Here is a 20,510-nt window from a genome sequence, read left to right as displayed (position 1 = left end):
TCCTCAGGAAAAATTTGGGTGGTTTTTCCAACCTACATTATAAGTATTACTGTATGGGTTATTTTGAGATCTAAAGTTATTGTTACCTATATAGTTGACTTGTTCCTCTTTGGTTGTGGGATTGAAGGATTGATATTCTATATGCACACCTCCTCCACTGGAGTCACACCTTATTACTGGATGTACCTGCGTAGAACCAAGTAAACCATCAATCTTTTTATTGAGAAGTTCTACTTGATTTGACAGCATAGTAACTGAGTCGACGTTATAAACACCGACTATTTTTATTGGCTTAGTCCTCATGACTTGCCATTGATAGTTATTCAGTGACATCTCTTCAATGAATTCATAAGCTTCTTCAGGTGTTTTATTGTTGATGGTTTCGTCAGCAGCTGCGTCAACCATTTGCCAAGTCGAGGGATTCAGACCATTGTGGAATGTTTGTACTTGCAGCCAAAGCGGTAACCCATGGTGAGGGCACCTTCTCAGTAAGTCCTTGTATCTCTCCCATGCATCATAAATTATTTCTAAATCCATCTGCAGAAAAGAAGAGATATCATTATGTAATTTAGCCGTTTTAGCTGGCGAAAATTTTTTTAGTAAAAATTTCTCGGTCATTTGTTCCCAAGTAGTAATTGACCCTCGTAGTAACGAGTTCAACCACTATTTAGCTTTGTTCCTCAATGAAAAAGGAAATAACCGAAGACGAATGACATCATTAGAAATGCCATTGATTTTGAATGTATCGCAAAATTCCAGAAAATTTGCTAAGTGAGCGTTGGGATCTTTATACTACAAACCATCAAACTGAACAAACTGCTGTATCATCTGAATAATGTTAGGTTTTAGTTCAAAAGTATTTGCAGCTACAGTAGGTCTAACTATGCTAGATTCAGCTCCTGTTGAAGAAGGTTTAACATTATCATACATAGTACGTGGAGCAGGATTTTAATTAGCCGCAATTGTAGGAGGTAGTTGATTGCCTTGGTTTTCAGCCATCTCTTTAGTTGGGGGTTGAGTATCGTCTTCTTGCTCGTTCTCCGTGTATCGTAAGCTGCGCCTTATCTCTCTTTGATTTCTACGAACTGTACGATCAATTTCTTCGTCAAAAAGTAATGGTCCCGATGGGTTTCTTCTAGTCATAAACTATAAAAACTTGCCAAAAGAAAGAAAAAGTAAATAAATAAATAATAATAAAATTAAATTAAATTACAAGAAAATAAGTGGGTAAAGTAATAAAAATTGAGCGTTCCTAATATCTTAGCTCCGCAGCAACGTCGCCAAAAACTTGATCGCGTGATTCGTAACAAGTAATAAATATTTATAATGAAGATCAAACCTAGACTAACTATTATCATGACGAAAAGGCAAGCGCACCTATCGTACAATACTATAGTAATGGCAAGATCGGGATATTGTACCCAAGGGAACCAAAAGTACTAGTAATAACTATCTTTTTATTATTTAACCTAGAAATAAAGAAGGGTTGTTTATTAAACTAATTAAATAAACTAGTTAACTAATTAAACTAGAGCAAAGAGAAAAAGACTTGAAGAAAAGTAATTGATAAAGACGACACCTAAGGAGGAATCCACTTAGATTTCACTTGTTATCGACTCTGAACCAGACGATTTATTCACTTGACTTGATCCATGAGACTCCCTAACCTATATTATTATCTCTTTTGAGACTAATAACACCTAACCCTCAGTTGAATTAATTAAAATCTCTTTCTAATTAAAACCCATAGGGAAGCAGTAAATCGATCTATGGACTCCCATATTAGGTTTCACCCTAATCCAGTAAAATATCGTAACCCTATTTCTAGGCGTTCGATCAAATCCGTTTAATTATGCCAAATCTACTCTTAGACAGGGACTTTTGCTCCTCTACATAACCACATCAAATCATTAATCAATACCCGAAATATTAACTTAAGCATTAAGAACACATAGTTAAGAACAAATCAAGTATTTATCATACAGTTCAGATAAAAATAACAAGATCCATCATAGGTTTCAACCCCCTTAGATATCTAAGGGATTTAGTTCATAATAAAATAAGAGTACATCTCAAAAGTATGAAAATAACAAAACATAAAGAAAACTCTAAAACCCCTAAAGGAATTCTGAGAGAGATCTTCAGTCTTGGAGTAGCTCCAGCTTTTGGGATGGATCATCTGGCTTCCTTCAAGTAATACCCGGTGTGTGGTTCTGTAATCCAGAAAAGTTCTGGAGGAGAGACCCCTTTCTAAGTGATACTTAGGGTGTTTATATAGGCTTTGGATTGACTTTCTTCTTCCCTAAGTATCCTTTTCCGTGTAAAATACAACTCTTTGAAAAAGGGACACGCCCGTGTGCCACGGCTGTGTGACTTGTTTGCCAGGCTGTATTCGATCCGTTAAATTGCACACGGCCATGTGGGTCAATGGCCAGGCCGTGTGAATCGTGAAAGCCTTGGTCGACAACCCTTGAAAGACACGGGCGTGTGAGCAGCCCGTATGGCAAGGCTTAGGCCTTGTCATCTTCTCGATTTGGTCCGTTTTATCTTTTTTTTGGCTTCTTTTGACTTTTGGTGCTCTCTTGAGTACAAAACATGAAATAACCAGATTAAGAGCACCAAAATCCACAAATTTAGTAATAAACATCCAAAAATATGCTAAGTATTTGGGGTAAAAATATGTATAATTTGGCATTTATCAAGGGGTCCAGCTATTACTGGCCCATCAGGTTTAGCCTTTTTCTTAAGGCTTTGTACAGAACTCAAGGGCTCTAAATCCCTCTTATTCCTTCCTCTCTCTCTCTGTCACGGTTTTGGAATTCAACGCGCTTAACCTCATTGGCGATCTTTTCCTTCTCCACTAGTGAAAAAAAATCACGCTCCCTCTGTAGAGCTATTAGGACTCTCAAATTATCTCTTAGGTCATCCTCAAAGAGGACACATTGCTCATACTCAGTCGCCACCATACCTTAAGCATAGTGGCTCAATCGTAGGAATTGGCCTCATACTCAGCCACAGATCGATCTCCCTGAGTAAGGTTCAGGAACTCCCTCCTACGAGCATCTACGTAGCTCGCCCCCACATATTTCCCCTAAAAGGCAGTATTAAAGAACTCCCAGGTCATACGTTCGGCTTGAGTGCCCTCCTTAACAGTCAGCCACCACCTGTAAGCCTTAACCTGCAGTAGTGAGGCTGCACCCTTTAATTTCTGCTCGGGGGTGCAATCTAGATCATCCATGATCCTCTCCGTGACCTTAATCCAGTATTCGACCACATTAGGGGCGACCTCAGTGACACCTCTAAAGAGCTCAGCTCTATTGGACCGGAGTCGTTCCGTAACCGATCCTTGGCCCTCAGATCCAGTATTGGGTCTAGCTACCCTCTCCAATATCCTTAGCATAGCCTGAGACAATGCGTCGTCCCCAGCCATGCGATATTGAGACCCACACTCAGTGGCAGACGACACTGGCGTCTCACTCGTGTCCAAATTAGGCACGCTGCCAGATGACAAGGACTCAGCTCGAGCCCCTCTATGGCCTCTTTCACGACCTCTAGTACCTCGTCCGCGGATACCTCATGTGCTCATGTCTAGTCAGAATTATCTGTATTACGAATTTTATGGATCAGTTTCAATTTCAGTATTTATTAACAGACGTTTTATATAAACAGTTTCAGTAATTCAAAGTGATTTTCGTAAATCGCAGTCTCTATCAGTTTTGCTACAGTCTCAGTTTACTACAATTTCAGTATACACTAACTAGAGTGTTTCAGAATAGACTATTAATAACAATTTATCAAAATACTTACAGGATCAGCATCGGAGACTCGGTGTACCACATTCTTAGTCAAATCACTTCAAATAATTTGAAAATCAGTTCTTTAAAGTCCAAAATTTAAAACCCAAATCCACAGTCGAGTTTTGCAACCTGGCTCTGAAACCACTAAATGTAACACCCAAAACCCGGCCTAGACGTTATGGCCGAGTCTATGATGTCACATGGAATGGAATTTTGAAAACTGATTTATTACGATAAAACCGTGTTTGTTTATTACTCCTATTGGTTTCGAAAATCACTTATTCATCTAGTCGATTGTTTTAAAACACAATTCATTGCGGAAGCTTTAGAAATCATTTATTTTAAGTAAAATATTTCATTTTATAGAAAACCTTAGTTATTAGAAAAACTCGTATTTTGTTGAGTTTGAAGTTGTAAGTCCCTAAAAGCAGTTAAAATTTCCAAAGTTAAAGCAAAACCATCCAAAAAGTCCAACTACATAAAAATACCCTATAATCAATAAAACCATAAATGAGAGTAAAGCAGTTTAAGTACGTATGGCCATCGTTGAGTCCTCTACCGTACCAACCCGTCAAGTTTGGGGATTACCTATGCACATTAAACAAAACGATGAGTTTATGTAAACTCAGTTTGTAATCCCTCAGAAACAAACAATAGCAAAGCACAATGCACAGCCAAAATAGTTCTTGGGCCCAAGCCCTTTCCCGTATCAGTATCAATTGGGCCTTAGCCTATCTCAGTACAGTATTAAATATGCAGTAGAACCTTAGCCCATCACAGTATCAGTATCAGTCATAAATATTCAGTAGCAAAGTCCTACTCAACCAGCCTCACTATCTCCATCCAACCCTACGCTCCATGTAAGGATTAAATCAACTCACTCATCCCTACACTACAGATAGTACCAAATGTGGCACATAAATAGTAAATTGCAGTTGAGCTGCCAGATATTAGGCTTAAAGCCTTTTAGTACACTTCCTCCAGATATCATCATCCCAACCAAACCCAATGCAATGCAAACATATAATATGCCATGCATTTATGCAACCATCAGTCATACGTATACATACATATATCAGTAATCATGCACAATTTATCATGCATCACATACACTCAGATCATACATTTAGGGGTCTAGGTAACACTTACCAACCCTACAGTAGGTTCACAGTCAACTTGGGCGACCGTGCAACCCTAGGAATCATTTTAGATAAATGGCTCATATGCCCATGTGGCTTGCTCGTGTTGGCCCGCATGTCAGTCTAGCCCGTGTGTCACGCACGGCCTACCTGGTCATCACACACAAGACACGGCCTGGCCTCATAGATCACATACTTGTGTTATGTCACACTGCCTACCATACGGGCGACCACACGTCCGTGTGGCGTTGATAGTGAGGTTTTCGACTTTCACTGAAACCTCATTTTCTGTGCAATTGAGTAAACACCTAGTACGATTTCGACGCAAAACCACTCCCGAACCTTCAGAAACTTAAAAATTGGCAACCCAAATCTTTGAGTCAAATTTAATTCGCGACTAAATCAAACTAAGAACCAACACCGAATTCCAACACTTACTTATTTACCACGATGATTCAATTACGATTCCAAATGAGGGAAACCCCTAATCACCAGACTTGCTGCTGTTAAAACACAAGCACTATATTAACAGAGGATTCGACAAAAATAAAATGAGTAAACAAAGGCTCCCTCCTCTGTAGAACTTACTATCACTTACCAAACGAGCACGTCTACCAACCAAAATACGAAGGAGAAACACAAAATAAGGAGTAAGTTTCGTTGACAACAGTAAGGGAAGAAAACGATAAGGAAGATGTAGAGTTTAGTAAGTCAAAGTTCGGCAGAGAGATTAAAGGGAAAGGAATGTCAGAATTTTAGGGAAAATTTTGAAAAAGAAAAGAAAACTAAGATAACCCACAACTCCCCTTATCTCACCACTAACCCTACTACTTAGACTTTTTGTCCAACCAAAACTCTACAAGTCAGCAGAGTAAAAATAAAAATCACGCTTGCACAAAGACTCAAACACATGACCTTCAGCAGACTAACACTCCACCCAACCACCAAACCAGTAGTCCCATTCTGATATGAGTTTTCAAGTAATTAAATATAAACCCACTGCTCAAGTATCAGGCTTAATTCAGAAAAATACCAAAATTTGCCAAAGCTAAGGATTGAACTTGAGACCACTCACACACACCAATAACACTTAACCACTGAAGCAAATGCACAATTGTCACATTTTCACAAAAGCCGAAATAAAAATTTTGGTGCATTACAGAACTAAGTCGTAAATTATTGCATTTTGATTTATTGCGTATGGTAAGTATTGGAGGTGAGAACTATTGTGCCTTATAATTAAATTGAATTCATAATAAATTGAAATGGATTGAATTGGTATGTTATGAAATTAATTAGTTTATAAAGATTGAATTGAATGTATATGTATATGTGACAATGTGCTTATATGAAAATTTGACATTGAATACATTTGAAAGTGAAATGGAACTCTATTAACTATTTTAGGCTACGTCAGATATAGATGACATGCCATAGGAAGGAAGAGTTCAGAGATTTCTTCGACTTCTAGTCGATAAGGCACTAGGTGCCAATTTGTTTCAGTTTAACCAATGAGATATTGGGTGTCAATTTATATAGCGTTGGGTGCAATCATTATTTTGGATTTTTTCGATGAGGCACTGGGTGCCAAACTGGTGTGTTGGTTGGATCCGTGTATCCGTCTGAGTCCGAGTCCGAGTCGTGTTAATAGAGTTAAATAAATAATAAAGTTCTATAATTGATATTGAAATGGCATGGTATGTGAAATGGAAATGAGATAGTGGATTGAAAAATGAAAAATGAAAAATGTTGTTATCAAATGAAATATTTGAGTTATGTACTCATGACTTGAATATGGAATAATAAATGTGGATTGATAAGTGAAAAGCTATTTATATAGCAAGTGATGTGAATTCAGACATTTGTTATAAACAATCAAGTATGATAACATGTAAAGATTGAGCATAGTATAAAATGATGTGTTGATATGCATGAATTTGAAATGATGATATATTGTAATTGTAAGCTTAGGAAATAGTGTGATTATATAATTCAATTTGAGCATTTAGGTATTATTATGTCTTTAATTGTTCGGATTATAGAAATATCATTGAGTTTTACTCAGTGTACGGTTTTGTTTTCTGTGCACAGGTTAGGTACTTCTTTTTTGATTGTCGACTTAGCATCCAACAATGACCCTAACCTCAAATATGGTGATATTTACCTTTTGTGATGGCATGTACCTAGTCTATCTTAGTTGATAGTTATTTTGTGGATGGATTGTAAATAAAGTTATAAGTATAATGTTGGTTTGAGTATATAAATATATGTTTGTGTTTGAAGTCATAATTTGACATATTTTTTTTGAGCCAATGCTTGTTAGGTGTATGTGAACTTAAACTTGATATTTAGGTAATTATAAGCTAGGCTAAACTGAGTGATTTTGGCATGTTTTAAACTTTGATTTGAATGATGCATTGTTGATATGTTTTGACGATATAAATGTGGTACCAATGAGGGTACATTGGTTAGGCACCTAAGATGAGTGTTTTAGTATGTTTGGAGTATGTTTGATCTTACTTTGGATAGGTTAAATGATTGGTTTTTGAGTTGCTTAATGCCCAAGAAAGTAGGAAATGATAAACTTGTTGTTTAAGGTACATTTTAGGTCCACACGGCCAAACACATGGGTGTCTGACTTGGCCGTGTGAGACACACGTTTGGGTGACACGGCGTGTTTCATCTATTGAATACTTAGGGAGCAAGTCAGCTAGTACATAGCCTGGCACACGGGTGTGGGAGGCCATTTCGAGAGTTACATAGCTTGGCACATGGGCATGTGGCTTGGTCATGTAACCCAAGTCAAAGAGTTACATGGGCACGAACACGGGCTGGGACACGATCGTATGTACCTATTTTGAATGTTACATGGCCTGAGACACAGGTGTGTGTCTGAACCATGTGAGTCACATGGCCGTGTGACCCCTACATTTGAAGTTTTCTAATGTGACCCCTACATTTGAAGTTTTCTAACTTTTTCCTCAAATTTTCAAATGTTCCTGATTTAGTCCCGAATCATTTCTAAAGTGATTCTAAGGCCTCGAGGGCTTGATTAAAGGACGATATGCATGTTTAATGATGTATTATGTTATGTTTATTGAAATGTTTTGAAATGAATGGTTTAGGTTACGTTTATTCGGTAATGCTCTGAAGCCCTATTCCGACGATGGATACAGGTTAGAGGTGTTACAGAAACTTGTAATTAATATATATTCCCAACTTTCTTTAAGGATTCACTCATCTTTGTACGTTGTGGTGGAGCAATTAGAATATATACACACATACAAAAATTCAAACATGAAAAATATTTAGCTCTTCATAAAAAACCAATTGTAATGGGGACTATTTATAACTTATTAGCTTGATGCGTATAACACATAAATCAACATTATCTGATGTTGAAATAGGAAGTTTAGTTCTCATAAGTAATTATTTAGACATTAATCAGAGGCGTTCAATCAATAGTTTCTCTAAACCATTATGCATATAAATAATAAACTTTTACAAAAGTTTTTCAAACTCAATCAATAAAAGATTGAGATATAAACTCATCAGTATTAGCAAGATGAATTATCTTAATTGCATGATCTAAAATTAATTATTTAAACAAGCAATCTTGCAAACGAAAGGTTGCAAGTTGATAACAAATACGTGTTTATTTTGTAGATGATCTACCAAAATCATATTATAGCAAAACCATCCACATGGTGGATGAATGAGCCTATATTCATTTCAGAAATACAAGACATTAAATCTCAACTTTAGCTAGTGAGTTTCCAACAATCAATTTTCATTGAGAATAAGCAACAAATGAGAATTCTTTAAATTAAAGAATCTTTTGGTTATTTAATCAATGTCCATATGAATTCTCAATTCCTTTTCTCATCATATATGATCTAGGATGGTCTAACTAGTCACACCAAGTAGTAAATGCATATGTATCAGTAAACTTCTGGTTTATTTTAACATGCGTTTCAATTATACTAAATTGTAACAAATTGATAATTTTACTATCATTCCTTTTATTTTGTATCCATACATAAGTGCAATTGTGACACTTACTACTTGAAATGTTTAAATCAATATGAAGTCTATAATGCCACTAAGTCAATAAATATAATTTCCAAATAATTTTATGCAATATTTGTTTCAAGGAATATGTCAAAATCTTCAAATGTAGGGCAATTTCTCTAGTGGTACGATTCTTGCTTGAGAAATCTCGAGTTCGATTCAAAATACTTTTAAAACTCTTTTAATAAGAGTTTTGTATAATCAGTTAACTATCAAGAATAACGGCCTAGGGCATGTATAGAAACAAGCTTATATTAAATATATCAATAAAAGTCACATCTCAAACATAAAGATATGACATAATGAAAAGCAGAAATTTTGTTCATAACCATCATCATAAACATGCATTGAATTTAATTCAAAATCCAACCATTCATGCTCATATAACTTTTCATTTACAATTACTCATATCATTTCTCTAAATAATTAACAAATGGAATAATATAAAATGTATGAATTACTACTTTTAACAATTCTTTGAACTAGATCAAATCGAATAACCATAAAATTTATTAGTTCATTAACACAAATTTGCATACTAGATATGTTTTAATAAAATATTATTTAATTATAAAACCTACTATAGTGACATAAATGAATCAGTTAATATTCATTTTCATGAACAAATGAGATGCTTAAAACAAGATGTAACCCATGTAATCAAAAGTTAAAAAGAAGACCATCTCAAATATTTAAACCATAAATCAAGTTGATTTAATATTTAAAGATGTACCTTTTTTTTTTCTACGTTAAGTCTTGATGATTCTATCAAAGAAGTAAGAAAATTAAACTCCAATAGTAAACTTTGAATCCAATCAAAATCTATTAATAGAAAACTTTGAGAGTGGATCTTATTTTCCACGTGTACAATAAGTACATAACGAATGACTCTTCATAAATAAATTGTCTATCTTCTTAAGAAGTTCTTGGAAATTCTTATTCTTTTCTTGCTTTCTTCATTTTTCCACTTCTGGTGGTGAGAAAATTTATTACGACAATCCCCCATGACCATTATTATAGTCTAATTTACTACATCCATGTTAAAGATTATGTCTTTCAAATTTTTTACAAATTGTTACATTCTCTTCAAGAAATGGTTAGGTTTTGTGGTTAAAAACTTTTGTTCAATCATAAGTAAATTTTTCTTCATGATATTGCTACCATAGGAGCACATTTGAATCATGAAAAGTACAATAAGTTCTCTCTTGCAAGGTTCTCATCAATAATATTTTTTCAAGTAATTTTAATTAATAACTTATTTTGATTACTATAGAGTTATACTCACAATTTTAAAAAACTTGTAACTTTAGGTGCATCCAACCATAACGAGCTTTAGATAGATTTACCATATTCTATTACTCATAAGTAGGTTTTTCACAGTCAAATATTTTGCTTTCAATTCCTTAATGGGTATGATGACAAAAGAATATTACAAAGATAGCCACAGTCAATGCAATTTAATAACAAGAGTAACCAACAACTCAATTCTCCCTTTTTTTCATCCTTTCAGAATATATATTTATCTTCATCCACAATCTCAATATGATATCCATTATAAATATATTTTAAAATCAATGGATTAACCATCACAATAAATAATATATTAGCTCTTTTCGACTAATTTTGTACTACCAAATATTGAAATAATATTGGTTTATATTTTTTTTTGCGTTCATTTCGAGGAATGAAATAAATTTACTAGGACAAACTTATAAACATCCCAAAAAATTCTTTATTTCAAAATCACCATCGCAAACATGCGTGGATTTTAAATTAAAATCAATCTATTCATGTTGTCATGAATAATCTCTAATTATACTAAACATAATATATGTAACGCCCCAATTTTCGGGAATCCTGTGAATGTTGGCATAGGTTTAATTATGTTAGTGGGCCTCTAGAAAGCCCAAACTTAAGATAGAACTCGACAATTTTAGTTAATTTTTGTTCCATAAGAAAAAGGGGGTGAAATTATGAAATAGGACCTATGTGAAAATGTTTGAAAATGCTATAGATTAAATTGAAGTGACCAAATAAATAGGAGTGCAAAATAGGAGGATTTGCATGACAAACCTCCCATTTTACATGAAGTGGCCAACCATCATGTTGTTGTAGACAAAATGTACACTTGATATCCATAATTTATGGTACAAATTGATACAAATTGATAATAGGTTAGGTAAATATTCCATGATAATGGGTTAGGTAAATGTTTCATGATAATAGGTTAGGTAAATGTTCCATGATAATGGGTTAGGTAAATGTTTCATGATAATGGGTTAGATAAATGTTTCATGATAAGAATATCATGTTTTTTGTATTAAAGAATTAAATGGATGAAATATGAAGTTTTATTAAAAGAAAAAGGGGTGAAAAGAACAAAGTTTTGTCCATCTTTGTTCATCATTGCTGAAAGTTAGAGAAGAGAAAGGAGAGGAGAAAGCTCTTGAGTATTCGGTCATTAGGAGGAGGAAAATTGAAGGTAAGTTCTTGGTACCTTGCTTCTATTTTGAGGTTCATGAGTTCTTCTTGATTCTACCTTAACTCTTGAAGTATATTTTGATTTTTAGTTGTGTTGTGAGCATTTAGTCATGAATTAAAATGAAGGAAATGGTTGTTGTTTCATGTTCTTTTGATGAAAAATGGAAGATAGGTGAAGTTGAGCCAAACAAATGAACATACATGTGCCTTAGATGCTAAAGGGAAAAATCGGCTAACATGTTGTGCTTTAAAATGATGAAATGGAGATTATGCTTAAGTAAAAATCATAGATATGTGATGATTGATTGGTGATATACATGTTTAAATAACATGCATGCAAGATAGGTGTATGAAAGAGTGATTTGGTAATAAATCTGCTTGGGACAGCAGCAGTAACGTGAATTTGGAAAATCACCATAAATTGTGGGAGATGAATTAGAAGCTGAATAAATTATGTAATTAAAGCTTAATGAGTCTAGTTTCAAATGAAATAAACTAGAACATATTTTGAATTCTGTACAATGAGAAATTTGATTTGTAATGAAGAGTGGTCAGATTAGTCAAACAGTGAAACATGGGAAACTTTGAGAAAATTCTGGTATTGATTGGATAAACCAAAAATTATGAAAATTTTATAGATAGAAGATATATGAGTCTATTTTCAGGGAAAATTAACGGCACTTGATTTGGAGTTTTGTAGCTCTAGTTATAAATGATTTAGTGACTGTTGCTCAGAAAGACAGCTTGCAGTGAAATTATGATTATGTGGTAAACATTGACAAAAATTTGTTAATGAGTTGCTTATTGATTTCTTATAAGCTTACTATAATCTGTAGGTGTGGTTGACCGAATATTGTAAGGGATTAATACGTAGTTCGTATTTGAATAGTTAGATTAACGTGTTAGTAATCCAATTGTAGGCGGTTCGTGTGTGGATCTCGTCAGCATATCGTCGAAAAAGGTGTGTAACTAACACCCTCTTTCTTAGTCTAGATCGGCAAAAGCCGAAAAGCCAAAATGCCGAAAATCGGTATTTTGTAGATTTGCGAGTGTGCAAATGCCTGTGAGGTAAATCGATTAATGTTTTTGGTAAGCTGCAATGTTTGGACTGCAAAGTGCATGATTTCTATGCCCTCGATATTTTTGGGCTTAATGGGCCAAAATTGGAATGATGGGCCAACGGCCCAATTCGTAAGAACCCTCGATGCGTGATTCTTAGTACGTGAAAAGTAGGAATATGCATGAAAAACCCTAAAATAGATAAATTACTGAAATACCTTTAAAAGTGGAAAATTTACAGTTTTACCCCTAGTAGATAATTACCGAAATATCCCTAGGGTTAAATTGACTTAAATGCATGTTTGACTGTTGTTATTTACTGCATGTCATGTTGTTATTATCTGATGAATGGGACTGGGATATTGACGGAGGAAGTACTGAAAGTGGCTTGTCCACGTACTGGAGGCTTTGCCTCAATTCTATCGATAAGCTGAGCTGACAAGGTCAAGAAGCTGTGGAGTGTTAAATTTGGGTGGGTTGAGCTATTCCCACATGGAGTGTATGGCTGGTACGGGTGGAGTGTAGTGGTTGGTGGGTTGAGTAGTCTCCCAAATGGGCTTGCATATGTTTCTTGATGTTGCATGTATTTTGAAATGGGCCTATGGGCCATCTTATTATCTGAATAAGGGCTAAGGCCCGGTTTATTGTCTGAAAAGGGCTTTGGCCCAAGATCACTTATTACCCAAATGGGCTTGCATATGTTATTGATGTTGCATGTATTTTGAAATGGGCCTATGGGCCATATTGTTATCTAAATAAGGGCTAAGGCCCGTTTATTGTAATCTGAAAAGGGCTCAGCGCAGCACCACTTTTTACTGAATGGGCTTAGGCCCAATGGGCTTGAGTGACTTGGACTTTGAATGGGTTTTCCTTACACACGAGTTTCCCAAACTCACCCTTTTATTTTCATCCACGCAGAAATCCCCAACCATAGTGGGCTTGGTCGTGAGGGAATTCGGAGTGGCCACCGATTCGAAAGTTTGATTTTCTTCCGTGAACTGGACATCCTTTTATTTACGTTTGAAGTTTTGGGTTTTAAATGTAATAAAGCCGCTTAATTATTTTTGATGGTTTTAATATGTATTACTAAGATAGGTATTACTTATTTTAACTATTGAAATTGGATAGCTTTAGGCGTTTTCAAAAACAACAATTGATTTCAAAATAACACGACAACAAGCAAAGCTTCCGCAATGAAAGTATTTTCCAAAATTAATCACTTTTCCTAAAATGACTTAATCAAATCGGTTTCCTAGAAATATCCATGACGTTAAGGTGTAGCAATGGTGGTATGCATGTCTAGGATTGGATTGAAGGAGCTTGGTACTTAAGCATCCGATGGACTCACCACCTCTTTTCCGGTTTCCTACCGGTGCACGACTTCCATTCACTTTAACCTTTAATGAATTAATCTTTTGAACATCAAGTACGATTTTCGGACTTAGAATGGAATTTTTTTTTTTACGTTTTTGATGTGGCATGCCGGATCCTGCCATAACTTCTGGGCCGGGTTTGGGGTGCTACAATATAATAAATAAATTATAGTAAAATATACCTAAATATCTTTAATATTATCGTCATCACCCTGGCTATTATCACGAGTACTATTGCAAGTAGTAAAATAATTTTGTTTTCGTAATAACATTTATAATCTAATAGTAAAAATCATTTAATAAACAATCAAAATTTTCGTGTACAATACTTGAAAGTTATCCGATGCACATTGTATCAAATTTTAATACCACATATATGTTATAAAATTTTATGAAGTTTCTAATCAAATATTTATAAATTTAATTTAAAAGATATAATACAATCCTTCAACATTAGCAAGTTAATAAGACGCAATAGATTCTATCAAATTTCCTTTAATCAACTATGGTAGGTCAATAACACTTTCCACCATAATTTTAATCAAATTATAATAATATTTAATAACAAGAATTTAATAACCAAATCTTTAAACATCTAAATATTATGTATACTGTAATTTATTAAAAGAATCTTAGTTTAAAAGAAACCTTAAAGTAATAATATTTTCCCATAAAATAATTTTATCAAAAATCAATCAACAAAGGAGAAAAACATGCCACATAAGGATTATATAAATTTCTTTGTATAAAAGGGCATAAAAAATTTAAAGATTGATGTTTACCTGATTGGTTAAAGGATCTAATGATTACTCATAGTGTGCGGACCTCAATTGAAATAGCAACAACTCTAAGAGGCAATCGATAATAGTAAATTTTGGGATATTTTTGTGACTTATGGAGAAAAACAATTAAAAGAGAATCGTGCTAATAATGTGTTATAAAATAAACAGACAGAGAGTAAAAAAAAAAAAGAAAACGAGAGAGCAAAAGAGAGAGCTTATTTTATTAATCAATTGGAATATTTACAAAGCTTCTCTAAAGTCTCTATTTATAGGCATAAGAAGTATAAATGAAGTAGAGATATACTTCTAATGACTATTAGAATTTAATGTACATCAAAACTTATCTTGATCTTGATGGACATCCACTTAATAAGATATTCATAAAAAAACATTTTGATTGAAAGTGACCGACATTATCACTATTCAATAGACGTTGACCGAAATTGACTTATATATATATATATCAATTCTTTTAAATAAATATACTTTTTTTGCAATTTTTAAAAAGTGTTTTTTTAAATCTATATATTTTGATTTTTTTAAATTTTCAATTTTTAATGTAAAGTTTCTAGAGTTCATAACTTTTTAGTTCTAACTTTTCTATTTTTAAAATTTTAATTTATTGTTTTGAATTTTTATAATTTAGAATTTTGAAAAAATTAAAATTTATTACAAATTTTCTCGAAATATATTTTGAAAATTTAAGTGTTTTTTTTCTAATTTCTAGAATTAAATACTTTCTATTTTTTATAAATTTTCCAATTTTAATATTTTAAAATTCATTTTTATATATTTTAAAATTTTATAAAAATATTGTTTCAAAAATTAATTTTTATTTTTAAAAATTGAAATATATATATATATATATATATATATGATATTTTACTTTTTAGTCAAATTATTAAAAATAAAAAAAAGCAGATTGGTGCATTCAAATAGTGTTAGGTGCTAGTCTTTATTTTTTAACGATGTGGGTCAATTTGGATAATGAATGATAGTTTAAGTACCAAAACAAAAACACGCTAATTATAACACCTTCACACCTGGCATGGACAACAGACTCGAATGTGAGATGCTACACTCTGTTGCCGAAGCAAGTCAAACTATTTTGATTCATTCTACCTCAAATTTAAACTAATATATTGTAATATATTTTGTAAATTCCAAGTATTAAAGATAAAATTTGCACACCTGATATCAAACATGTCCATTTATAGTGACCCAAGGTTGCACGGGATCAGACACAGAGTCAGGGTTTGGATTCGAAGTGTCAAGTTGGAGAACTAGGTCCCGAGACTTAAAGGACAGATCTTAATACTTGCTTCACCTGTTTTAGTATTTTGCTTCAATGTTTCAATGTCTTGAGACTTAAGGTCTAATTCTTGGGACTTAACCCTTAGGTCTCGATACTTTAGTCTGAAGTCTTGAAACATGAGACAAAACATTCTTAACTTAGATTCAATGTTTTAAGGTCTCAAGACATAGGGTTCATGTCTCGAGACTTAATGATTTAGGATTGAGACTTTCATGGTAAGTCTCGACACTCACATCCAAGATTAAGATTCAATAGGTCACGAAACTTATTCATGAGTTCTCAATACATGAACACAGAATGACCTAAAATGTACATTTCTAATCATTCAAATGGTGACCAAACATTATTAACTTAAGCCAACATGATTTCACATTGATATACACATATTTGAGATACTAAAATGCATCCAAATCACTTAGGATATAATAATCAAATTATCAAACACCTAAAGACACGCCCGTGTGTCTGGCTGTGTAGGCATTCGAAGTAGGGACACACGGCCATGTCCCAGCCCATGTAACTCACTGACTTGGGTCACACGGCCAAGCCATACGCCCGTGTGCTAGGCCATGTAACCCTCGAAAATAGCTTGCATGCCTGTGTGTTAGCCGTGTGTCTCACACGACCAAGTCACATGCCTGTGTGTCTGGCCGTGTGGACCTAAAATGTGCCTTAAACAACAAGTTTAACATTTCCTATTTGCTTGGGCATTAAACAACTCAAAAACCATTCATTTAACCTATTCAAAACACAATCAAACACACTCAAAACATGCCAAAACAATCATCCTAGGTGCCTAACCAATGTGCCCTCATTGGTACCACATTTATATCACCAAAACACATCATCAATGCATCATTCAAATCAAAGTTTAAAACATACCAAAATCACTCCATTTAGCCTAGTTCATAACCACCTAAACATCAAGTTTAAGTTCACATACATCTATCAAGTATTATTTCAAACAATATGCCAAATTATGGCTTCAAACACAAACATACATTTATATACTCAAATCGACATTACACTTATAACTTTATTTACAATCCATCCACAAAATAACTATCAACTAGACATCCTAGGTACATGCCAACACAAAAAGATAAACATCACCACATTTGAGATCAGGATCGTTGCTGGATGCTGAATCGACGATCAAAAGAGAAGTACCTAACCTGCACACGGGAAAAACAAAACCGTACGCTAAGAAATCAAAATGCAATAATTTTCAACTTAGTTTGAATTATAGAAACACAAACCGTGGATTCCGAGCTATTCGACGTCAATTTTATCCCTCTCCTTTTTAGTCGAGGATTCCGGTACGATGTTAGCTATGAAATTAAAACAATTAAAATACATCAATACAACACAATTCAATTTCACATTGAAAATTTCAATTTTGACTCAATATTTGCCTAAATTCCAATTTTGTCCTTAAATCGAGAATAATTTTTATTCTTCACATTTAATCCTATATTTTATACTAATTTCACTTTAAGCTAAATTTAACTCCCTATTTTCAATAAAACCCTAAATTTTAATTTTTTTACAATTTAGTCCCTATTACTCAAAATTTACAATTTATTCTATAATTTAATCCTTTTTCATTTCTAGCTTAAAATCTATCAATTTAATCTCTAATAGTAAAAATATTCCATAATAACAACATCTAAAATATTAATTAATGCTAAAAATTACAACATGGGTCGGGTAGCCCTAGGTATCAGGATTCCAAAAATATAAAAATTACAAGAAAAGAGACAACACTGATAACCAATTGATGTTTGAACCTTAAAAGTCCTTAGGTTGTGCCTTTATTGTAACACCCCTAACCCATATATGTCGCTAGAATAGGGTTACAGAGTATTACCAGAGTTTACAGTAAAAGCAAACAAAATTTTGAACATTACATATTTTAACAATATTCATATAAAAAGCCAAACAAAATCATTCATATTGTTCCTCATACGAGCCCTCGAGGCCCTAAAATCGCATTAGAAACAAGTCTGGACTAAATTGGGAACTCAGAGAATTTTTCAGAAAAAGATGAAAATTTACCAACTACAGGGGTCACATGGCCGTGTGGCCAGACTGTGTGACTCATACGACCAATAGACATGCCCGTATCTTATGCTGTGTTGGCATTCGAAATAGGGATACACAATCGTGTCCTAGCCTGTGTCCGTGCCTGTGTAACTCACTAACTTGGTCACACAGCTAAGTTACACGCCCATGTGCTAGGTCGTGTACCCATCAAAGTAGCCTCACACGCCCCTGTGCCAGGTTGTGTGCTAGGCCGTGTAATAGCTTGACTTGCAACCCTTTAAAAACTACAGGGGTTATACGATCGTGTCACCTGGCCGTGTGTCATACACGGCTGAGACACATGCGCCTGTCTCTGCCCGTGTGGACGAAAATAGGCCATTTTACAAGCTATTTCTCACCCAATTTGGCATCCACCTACACTTAACATTGTGCATATAAACAAGCCATATTATGGCATCCAAAACAAACAAAATCAAGCTTTAAACATTTAGTATATTCACATACAACCAATATGCCATTAGACACCTCAAATGACAATTATAAACATGTTTAACCATGTATTCAATATAGCCAAATGTTCAACTAAATTATATGCTTAATTGCATCATTATATATCATGTAGATCACTTTACAAAAACATACCAATTGATGTTAAAAATGCTCTTCAATTTCTAACATAATAAGACATATATGTCTTACATAACAAGGTACCAATTCACAACCAATTCATCAACTCACAAAACACTTATACAAAATGCACATATAACTATCATTTTACCTTTCATTATTCAACCACCAATCAAGCCACACCTCAACCAAATTAAGGTCACATATATCCATACAAAAATATACCAAAAACCAAGCCAACTCAATTGGCTATAATCACAACAAAACATATAGGCCAACATTAGCCAAAATAACCTAAACATGCCATTATAACCAAATTTAAACCAACCGAAAGTACCAAATGAGCTGATGAATAGTGTAATGAATCTCCGACTAGCTTCCAACTCGATCGAGCTTCCGATAATCTGAAAAGTAAAGGGAAACAACTACATAAGCAATGAATGCTTAGTAAGCTAGTATAAACTTTAATCATATCAATTTATTTCAAATATTAAATTTATACATATCAATAATAATCCAATACCGATATCGCAAGATTCATGAAGCTATATTCAACAACTCGCAAGGTGAATAAATCTACTGCATCACTTATGTAACACCCCTAACCTGTATCCACTGCCAGAACAGGGTTTCGAAGCATTACTACCATTTGCAGATCATTTAAAAAAATTAAAATACTTACCGATTCAATGCATCATATAAAATAAATATATTACCATTCAATCAACAGTTTGGCACTTGTATAAGCATCAAACAACAACATTGTTAGTATACTTGCACATATCTCATATAAATTCAACATTGATATATCTATTTTCTCGACATGTCGCACTTGAGTTTAATAATAGTCTCAATTACATAATTTCCTTGTACCAACATATCAAAGATAATCATATATGTACATGTCATGAAACATATCATGCTATTACCGCTTTCTTCACAAGCATATATCATTCATTTCATTATATCAATATTTTATGCTTCATCATTTCCATATATTTTATGTATATTTATTCTGGTAATAGCTTATATCAAACTTAACATAAATTATATTCCATGTACTTATACTTATTTCGTTTATCCATTTTCATAATTATTTCATACAACATTTTTGTACATATATTTCCATATGACCAGTTCTTGTAAACATTTTACACAACCATTTCATATAACCATTCGTCATTTGATACATTTTACCTGAATATCAATTGTTCAACAGATGTTATAGCGTCTCCCATCCACGGTCTTATTTATCTTTGACGTGATGCCATAGTGTCTTTCAACTATGGTCTTACTCATTTTCTGTCATGTTGCAATGGTATCTTTCAACCATGGTCTTATTCTTTTCATGTCACGTTGCCATGGTATCTTTCAACCATGGTCTTACACATCTCATATCAGGTTGCCATGGTATCTTTCAACCATGGTCTTACACATTTCATATCAGGTTGCCATGGTATCTTTCAACCATGGTCTTACACATTTCATATCAGAGAGCACACTCCCGCGAACCTCATCCTTACAGTGGGATTACCAGTCCAGGCTAAATCCCCTTGTTCTATTGATACTAATCTTTAACTTAATTTTCTCTCTCCTCCAGCTTCTATTTCTTGAATCCAACTTGATATTCTAACTCCCCATGCTCTCCTTAACATTTTGTCTCTTGGTAGCTATGGAAATTCATTTGATTTTGGGTGAAAATGGTGAATTTTTGGTAAAAGGACTAAATTGTAAAGAAAGCAAAACTTTCTTTCTTCCTCTCTTTCTCTCACGTTAGTGCATGGGAAAATATGGATGAGAATTTCTCATCTTTATTTCTT

At 33.8% G+C, this 20,510-nt stretch overlaps 1 non-coding gene across 1 annotated transcript; it reads left to right on the top strand.

Annotated features, from left to right (window-relative positions):
* Window positions 1-463: 463 nt before the first annotated feature.
* Window positions 464-569, top strand: LOC128280998 (small nucleolar RNA R71). The gene has a single exon (XR_008271215.1). It is a non-coding gene; the product is annotated as a small nucleolar RNA R71 (small nucleolar RNA).
* The last annotated feature ends 19,941 nt before the right edge of the window (window positions 570-20,510 follow it).

This window comes from Gossypium arboreum, chromosome 9 (genome assembly GCF_025698485.1).
Source record: "Gossypium arboreum isolate Shixiya-1 chromosome 9, ASM2569848v2, whole genome shotgun sequence".
NCBI classification, from domain to species: Eukaryota; Viridiplantae; Streptophyta; class Magnoliopsida; order Malvales; family Malvaceae; genus Gossypium; species Gossypium arboreum.
Note: the sequence above shows the minus strand (reverse complement) of the source record. Positions and strands in the feature narration are given on the sequence as shown.